At 46.2% G+C, this 8,695-nt stretch overlaps 1 non-coding gene across 1 annotated transcript; it reads left to right on the forward strand.

Moving 5' to 3' along the window:
• Positions 1-4,071: 4,071 nt before the first annotated feature.
• On the forward strand, positions 4,072-4,154 carry trnal-uag (transfer RNA leucine (anticodon UAG)). Its single transcript has one exon. It is a non-coding gene; the product is annotated as a tRNA-Leu (tRNA).
• The last annotated feature ends 4,541 nt before the right edge of the window (positions 4,155-8,695 follow it).

Genomic DNA, 8,695 nt, shown 5'->3' on the forward strand with positions numbered 1-8,695 from the left:
AATAGAGAACATGTCAGCGAGGGGTGAGAGAGGGCGGTCAGTGCAGCAATAAAACCAGGTGAAATGGAAAATGGAGTCCTCAATCCGAGTGAAAGCTTTTCAACAGCAAACATACTGGAGTGAGAGACAGGAAAGATCTAGTCTGGAAGTCTGGAGTCTCTGAATTTCAATGGAATTGGAGAGTTTGTGAGGAGAGAGAAACACAGAGAGACAGCAGAAGCCGGGAGCTGACAGCAGCTTGTCTCCGCCCCGTCCTCTATCTGCCTTTAAGTTGCTCTGTGCCACCATCACCGGCTTCATTTCTGACCCAGTTCACATTGACAGAGAGAATTTGTGCAGAGTCCCGGACATGACCGATAGTGCAGCCGCCCAAACGGCTCCTCCAGCCGCCGCCGCCGCCCAAGTCAAGACCCCCAAGAAGAAGAAGGCGGCTCCCCGGAACAAGCCAGCCGGTCTCCCGTTGGGCGAACAGATCCTCAAGATTGTGCCGGCTTTCAGCGATCGCAAGGGGATGTCCCTGGCCGCCATAAAGAAGGCTCTGGGTAGCAGCGCTGTCGATGTGGAGAAGCTCAGGACCCAGATCAAGCAAAGTATCAAGAGGAATGTGAACAAAGGCTCCCTGGTGCAGAGCAAGGGACAGGGAGCCTCCGGCTACTTCAAAATCAGCAAGAAGGAAAACCCAGGGAAAAGTGGGAAAGACGGTGAAGAAACTAGCAGACAAGAAATCTTTAGTGAAGAAACCAGCAGACAAGAAATCTTTAGTGAAGAAACCAGCAGACAAGATATCTTTAGTGAAGAAACCAGCAGCTAAGAAATCTTTAGTGAAGAAACCAGCAGACAAGATATCTTTAGTGAAGAAACCAGCAGACAAGAAATCTTTAGTGAAGAAACCAGCAACCAAGAAATCTTTAGCGAAGACACCAGCAGACAAGAAATCATTCATGAAGAAACTAGCAGACAAGAAATCTTTCATGAAGAAACCAGCAGACAAGAAATCTTAAGTGAAGAAACCAGCAGCCAAGAAATCTTTAGTGAAGACACCAGTAGACAAGAAATCTTTAGTGAAGAAATCAGCAGCCAAGAAATCTTTAGTGAAGACACCAGTAGACAAGAAATCTTTCATAAAGAAACCAGCAGACAAGAAATCTTTCATGAAGAAACCAGTAGACAAGAAATCTTTCATGAAGAAACCAGCAGACAAGAAATCTTTAGTGAAGAAATCAGCAGACAAGAAATCTTTAGTGAAGAAATCAGCAGACAAGAAATCTTTCATGAAGAAAATAGCAGACAAGAAATCTTTCATGAAGAAACTAGCAGACAAGAAATCTTTAGTGATGAAACCAGCAGCTAAGAAATCTTTAGTGAAGAAATCAGCAGACAAGAAATCTTTCATGAAGAAACTAGCAGACAAGAAATCTTTCATGAAGAAACCAGCAGACAAGAAATCTTTAGTGAAGAAACTAGCAGACAAGAAATCTTTCATGAAGAAACCAGCAGCCAAGAAATCTTTAGTGAAGACACCAGTAGACAAGAAATCTTTCATGAAGAAACCAGCAGACAAGAAATCTTTAGTGAAGAAACCAGCAGACAAGAAATCTTTCATGAAGAACCTGCAGACAAGAAACCTTTCATGAAGAAACTAGCAGACAAGAAATCTTTAGTGAAGAAACCAGCAGACAAGAAATCTTTAGTGAAGAAATCAGCAGACAAGAAATCTTTCATGAAGAAACTAGCAGACAAGAAATCTTTCATGAAGAAACTAGCAGACAAGAAATCTTTCATGAAGAAACCAGCAGACAAGAAATCTTTCATGAAGAAACCAGCAGACAAGAAATCTTTAGTGAAGAAATCAGCAGACAAGAAATCTTTCATGAAGAAACTAGAAGACAAGAAATCTTTCATGAAGAAACCAGCAGACAAGAAATCTTTAGTGAAGAAATCAGCAGACAAGAAATCTTTCATGAAGAAACTAGCAGACAAGAAATCTTTCGTGAAGAAACCAGCAGACAAGAAATCTTTAGTGAAGAAATCAGCAGACAAGAACTCTTTCATGAAGAAACAAGCAGACAAGAAATCTTTCATGAAGAAACTAGCAGACAAGAAATCTTTAGTGAAGAAACCAGCAGCTAAGAAATCTTTAGTGAAGACACCAGTAGACAAGAAATCTTTAGTGAAGAAACCAGCAGCTAAGAAATCTTTAGTGAAGACACCAGTAGACAAGAAATCTTTAGTGAAGAAATCAGCAGCCAAGAAATCTTTAGTGAAGAAACCAGCAGACAAGGAATCCTTCGTTAGAAACCAGCAGACAAGAAATCATTGGTGAAGAAACCAGCAGCCAAGAAAGTGACAACAAAGAAAGGAACAGCCAAGAAAACGAGTAGCAAGGCGGCGGCAACGCCAAATAAGGCGGTGAAGAAAGCAGCGCTTCAGAAAATGTCTGCTGCGAAGAAGGTCAAAAAAGGCAAGAGTGCGGCGGGCGGAAAGGCGCTGAAGAAAGTGCAGACATGGAAGAGCAAGGTCAAGCCGAAAGCAGCGAAGGCTCAGAAAGCAGGGTCTGGAAAGAAGTGAAAGAGGGCGGGAAACTTGTAAACATCTGAACACAAAGGCTCTTCTCAGAGCCACCCACATCTCTCAGGAAAGAGCTGATCCCCTGATCAAATGATCCCTGGCCCGGCCCCGCCTGCAGATTCCACATGGAAATGATTTGGAGTAAATCCAGGATCCCTGGTGACTCGCTGACATCCCCTCCACCCAGCCCTTTCCCCACTCTCTGTAATAAAACAGAAGGATGTCCGGCCCTCACTCTAACTGGAGATGTGTTCGGTGTAGTCTCAGTTCACAAATGCAGGGGGAGAGTCCTGTCAGGTAGCTCGGTCACTCTGACTGAAACCGCCAGTTCCCCGGGGCTGCAGACACTGACACTGCGGGGAGAGAATCCCCGACTCTACCCCGCCGCCGGGGGAACAAACAACTTTGTGTCCGGAGAAGAGGGAGGGCCGGGGGGAAGGCACATATTAAAGCGCTGCAATGGACTCAGCTCCTGTGTGTGCACAACTCTCACTGATTCCGTCCTCTGGGAACAGTGCGGTCTAAACAGATCAGGTTAGGAGAGAAACACACAGCCCGAGAATGGCCTCTTTCTTCCTGCATTTACTCTGTTCCGGGAGCAGATTCTCATTGAGAAGCGGCGCTCAGATCACCAGAGAGAGAAAAAAAAAACACAATTCAAACTGTCCAAATAAAAAACAGAGAATTAACCCGGACACTTCCATTATTAAATTAATTCATCAGCTCCGAACCAGTTCCCGTTAATGTACCGGGATAATCTCGGGATTTATCAAATCGAAGGCAGCGGGATTTATTAAATTGTTGATTCTGATACCCTGTAGTTCACTTCTTCACTTAACTGGAGGGGGAGATGTGTGAGCAGAGAAACAGAGCGAAATCCAGAGAGGGAACTGAAAACACAGCTGGACAGATGTGAAACAGGTCAATCCACTGTGACAATAACTCCATCACTGACTCCCTCCTGACAGTAACCAGCCCTTTCACAGAGACTGTGGGTGGCTCTGAAAAGAGCCATTGGGTTATTAGATGACATTTTGGCCGCTTTACTTTTTCTGGGAGCTCTGAGCGCTGGTTTTCTTGGGCAGCAGCAAGGCCTGGATATTAGGCAGCACCCCGCCCTGAGCGATGGTCACCCCTCCCAGCAGCTTGTTGAGCTCCTCGTCGTTGCGGACGGGCAGTTGCAGGTGTCTGGGGATGATGCGGGTCTTCTTGTTGTCCCGGGCCGCGTTGCCGGCCAGCTCGAGGATTTCAGCGGTCAGATCCTCGAGCACAGCAGCCAGATAGACCGGGTCTCCGGCACCCACACGCTCAGCATAGTTGCCCTTTCTCAGGAGCCTATGAACACGGCCCACCGGGAACTGCAGTCCAGCCCGGGAGGAGTGAGACTTGGCCTTGGCCCGAGCTTTCCCGCTGGTCTTTCCTCTTCCAGACATTTCCACAATCTCACAAATACTTTCACAAAGAATGAATAATTTCCTTAGCATTGATAATACCTGGCAGGCGGTCAGGATGGCCGAGCGGTCTAAGGCGCTGCGTTTAGGTCGCAGTCTCCATTGGAGGCGTGGGTTCAAATCCCACTTCTGACACGTTGCGTTTTGACTGCACTGGAGGCGTTTGGGAGCAGCGGTGAAGAACAAAGAAAGAGCAGGAAAGAACAGAGACAAACAAAATAACAATGGACCCAAAGATGTTGCATCAAAACATTCGAGTAAGAGGCAACTGAGCAAACAGCAGGGCACAGAAAAGATCAAAAATGTAACCTTTGTATCGGGGTGGAAGATGTTGCCAATATCCTTAATGAATACATTACTGTCTTCTCAAATGAGAGGGTGATGCAGATATTGTTATGAAGGAGGAGGAGTGTGAAGTATTGGACGTGACAACTTAAGGAGAGAGGAAGTCTTAATGGAATGAGCATCCTTGAATGTGGATAAATCACCAGGACCAGATGAAATGTACCCCAGGCTGTTGAAAGAAGCCAGGGAAGAAAGAGTGGAAGGTCTGACCATCGTTTTCCAGAGGATTGGAGGTCTTGTAACGTTGCAATAAAAGCGAAATACCACGCAGTTCAAGCATGGCTGAGCCTTTAGAGTAGAGAAACAGGGCTGAATTCCCTGAACCAGTGCTGCAGCTTTCAGAATAGAAGGAGCCTAAACAAACCTGATGGGTTCCACTTAAACAAAAGAGCTGGAGGTGTTGACAGTCAGAACAGATAAAATGTGCAGGAGTATTTGAAGCAGATTATGTGTGGTTACTGTCGTTGTACTATGGAGTTATTTCAAGGAGGTGATTCTGAATGTAATGGATCGACGTGGACCCGTCCAAGGCAAAGGTCACTGAAAGTGGCAACGCAGGTGGATAAGGTAGTCAAGAAGGCATACGGCATGCTTGCCTTCATCGGTCGGGGCATAGAGTATAAAAATTGGCAGGTCATGTTGCAGCTGTACAGAACTTTAGTTAGGCCACACTTAGAATATTGCGTGCAATTCTGGGCGCCACACTACCAGAAGGACATAGAGGCTTTGGAGAGGGTACAGAGGAGGTTTACCAGGATGTTGCCTGGTCTGGAGGGCATTAGCTATGAGGAGAGGTTTGAAAAACTCGGATTGTTTTCACTGGATCGACGGAGGTGAAGGGGCGACATGATAGAGGTTTACAAAGTTATGAGCGGCATGGACAGAGTGGATAGTCAGAAGCTTTTTCCCAGGGTGGAAGAGTCAGTTACTAGGGGACATAGGTTTAAGGTGCGAGGGGCAAAGTTTAGAGGGGATGTGCGAGGCAAGTTTTTTGCACAGAGGGTGGTGAGTGCATGGAACTTGCTGCCAGGGGAGGTGGTGGAAGCAGATACGATAGCGACGTTTAAGAGACATCTTGACAAATACATGAATAGGAAGGGAATAGAGGGATATGGGCCCCGGAAGTGCAGAAGGTGTTAGCTTAGGCAGGCATCAAGATCAGCGCAGGCTTGGAGGGCCAAATGGCCTGTTCCTGTGCTGCACTGTTCTTTGTTCTTTGTTCTGAGCTTCCCTGTGGTCCAGCCTGGTTGAATGGAACTGAAGCAAACAAATCATTCGGAAGAGGAAAAGATATGTAAGGCCATGAAAGCACAGAATTCAGATGGATGCAATACCAGATGGTATGGCAAGAGTGTAAAACAGCAACAGACTGGTGAATAAAACATTCACATTGAATAAGACAAGAGAAGAGAAGGGTAATAATAGTGTCAGAGGTGAGTTGTGACACTATTCACATTCCACCTTGATCTGAATAGGACTGTTGAAGGGAGTGATTGAGAAGAATAGAGGAGAAATGAAAAGAAAGGAGAAATAAACAAAAGGTCTTTTGATTTTAGAATGCTTGTTTTTGGAAATGACAGACTGTAAAGTGTGTGTGTCAGAAGATATAGAGCGAAGTTGGGCGTGACAAGATCACAGGAAAGTTGTGCCCTGAGACAAGATGCGTATTGACAGGAAAGCTGCTTTCTTTTGCACAATATGTAATTTATTCATAAAATTTGTGTAATTACATTGCAAAGCAGTTCAATTTTAATATTACATAAGGTACAATACAGATCAGTTTCTTTCAATAAAGTACATGAGGTATCTCACTATCCCTGCCTGCACAGGTTATATTTACAGTATTTACATTACACATCAAACATTCTCTGGTGCAAACAGCCCGAGGGGTTTTACACAGGTTCCAGCCTCTCGCTGCACTAGGGCCTTAGACTGTCCCTTTTATATTGAGACTCCATGGTGGCTTCCCCAAGCTTTAATGCCGTCCCACAGCACATAGTCTTGGATGTTGCAATGTGCCAGTCTGCAACACTCGGTCATGGACAGCTCTTTGCACTGGAATACCTGTCCCACGGCCGGGCTCGTTCTCAATAGAGATCATTTCAAATGAACATTTCCTAAATATGTGCTTTCTCTCTCGCAATAAGAGAACAGGATGTCCAGCAGATTCAGTGTGAGACAATAACACTGCCGGGTAAAAGCCGCTTTCCAACTCCAATCTTAACACAGGAGATTCCGCAAACAGCTGCAGTAAGGTGCTGTAAACTGCTTGAAGCGGATGTGTGTGGAAATGGTGATGTTACTGAGGAGGTTTCTTAGTATAGAATGGACTGTGTTTAGGTGGGAATATTACTGAGTGTTAATTGTAGCTGGACCATATTTAAAAACTCTGGCTTTCTGGAAAGCCTTGACTATGAAGGTCGAGTCTGGAAGAGTTTGCCTGGAGAGCTGGGTTTCGGTTCTACTGTTAATAAAGGGTTTGAAATTGGCAACCCAGAGGAAACTGGAAGTGGAGCTGAAAGATGAGGGGCCGTTCTCTCTCTGTCTGTCACTCTGGGTGTCTCCTTCATTCTCGCTCTCTGTTTAATCTTCACTCTTGTCTCCTCCCCTCCCTGCTCTCACTCTGCCTTTCTCAGCCAGGTCCGGGCGGCCTGTAAAAAAAGGAAGCTGACGGAATCAGTCTCTTTTATTGTGCACTGATTTGAGGCAAGAATTATCATGGTGGCTGTGGTGGGGAAGAGACGGTCGCCCACCTCTTCCTGGAATGTGTCTTTGCAAAGCAGGTGTGGAAAGAGATGCAGTGGTTTTTGTCGAGGTTCATCCCAAGCAGCTCGATAACACAGGAGTCTGTGCTCCACGGGCTGTTCCCAGTGACGCACACCAAGATAAACATTAACTGCTGCTGGAGGACTATCAAATCGGTGAAAGACGCCCTTTAGTCTGCCCGAAACCTGCTGGTCTTCCAGCGCAAACAGTTGTCCACCACCGAATGTCGCAGACTGGCACATTCCAAGGTCCAGGACAACGTGGTCAGGGACGCACTGAAGCTTGGGGCAGCCGCAGCAAAGGCTCAATGGGGAAAGACCACTGTGTAAGGTCCCCCCACCAAGCTGAGCGGAGGGGCTGGATCCATGGGAAACCCCTCGAACCGTCTCGGGAAAATTTTGTGTGCTGTAAATGCAGAAATGTATATGGCATGACAATGAAATGGAAGAGTTGTGAGGCAACTCGTGATTATATGGAACGAAACTGATCACCTTTGCACTGTTTGTATTTTTTGACTTGATGCTGTTTTAAACTGTTTGGGAATGTAATTTCTACAGATTTTTATGAATAAAGTATATTTTGCAAATTTAAAAAAAAAGTCTGGCAGTATACCAGAGTATGGTCCATGAGGAAAGGCATCATCACCCTCATCTACAAGCGGAAGGGGGAGGGGGCAGAAATCAGAAATTGGCGGCTCATCTCATTGCTTAACATCGACTACAAGATTCTGTCAAAAGTCATTGCCAGTCGAGTCAAATCTACTCTGGAGTTGGTGATTGACCCTGATCAGACCTGTACTATACCAGGCAGGAAGATCTCTGATAGTCTTGCGCTACTCAGGGATACGATCACCTATGTATGGGACAGGAGGGTGGACACCTGCCTCATCAGCCTGGACCAGGAGAAGGCTTTTGACAGGATATCGCACACCTACATGATGGACGTACTTTCCAAAATGGGGTTTGGGGAGGGAATCTGCAATTGGATCAAACTGGTCTACACAAATATCAGGAGCGCAGTCTCAATCAATGGGTGGTAATCAGAAAGTTTCTCAATCCAATCTGGAGTCAGGCAGGGCTGTCCTCTCTCCCCTGTCTTCTTTGTTTGCTGTATTGAACCCTTTTCTGAGTCTATTAGGAAGAATGCGAGTATCAGAAGGGTAACAATCCCAGGCAGTGGAGGCACTCAGGTTAAATCCTCCCTGTACATGAATGACGTCGCCGTTTTCTGCTTGAATCCGCTGCCTGTGCGCAGACTGATGAGCATCTGTGACCAGCTCGAACTGGCCTCGGGAGCCAATGTTAAACACGGCAAGAGCGAGGCCATGTTCTTTGGGAACTCAGCTGACCGATCCTTTGTCCCCTTCACCATGAGGTCAGACTACCTGAAGGTGCTGGGGTATGATTTGGAAGGGCCGGGGCGTGCACCAAAACCTGGGAGGAATGAGTAGCCAGGGTACAACGTAAGCTGAACATGTGGGAGCAGCGATCTCTCTCCATTGTGTCAGGTTACTGTACGTGGTGCAGGTGTAGCCCATACTGCACTCCTGCACTGTAGTGATCACC

This window comes from Heterodontus francisci, unplaced genomic scaffold, assembly GCF_036365525.1.
Source record: "Heterodontus francisci isolate sHetFra1 unplaced genomic scaffold, sHetFra1.hap1 HAP1_SCAFFOLD_937, whole genome shotgun sequence".
Lineage (NCBI taxonomy): Eukaryota > Metazoa > Chordata > Chondrichthyes > Heterodontiformes > Heterodontidae > Heterodontus > Heterodontus francisci.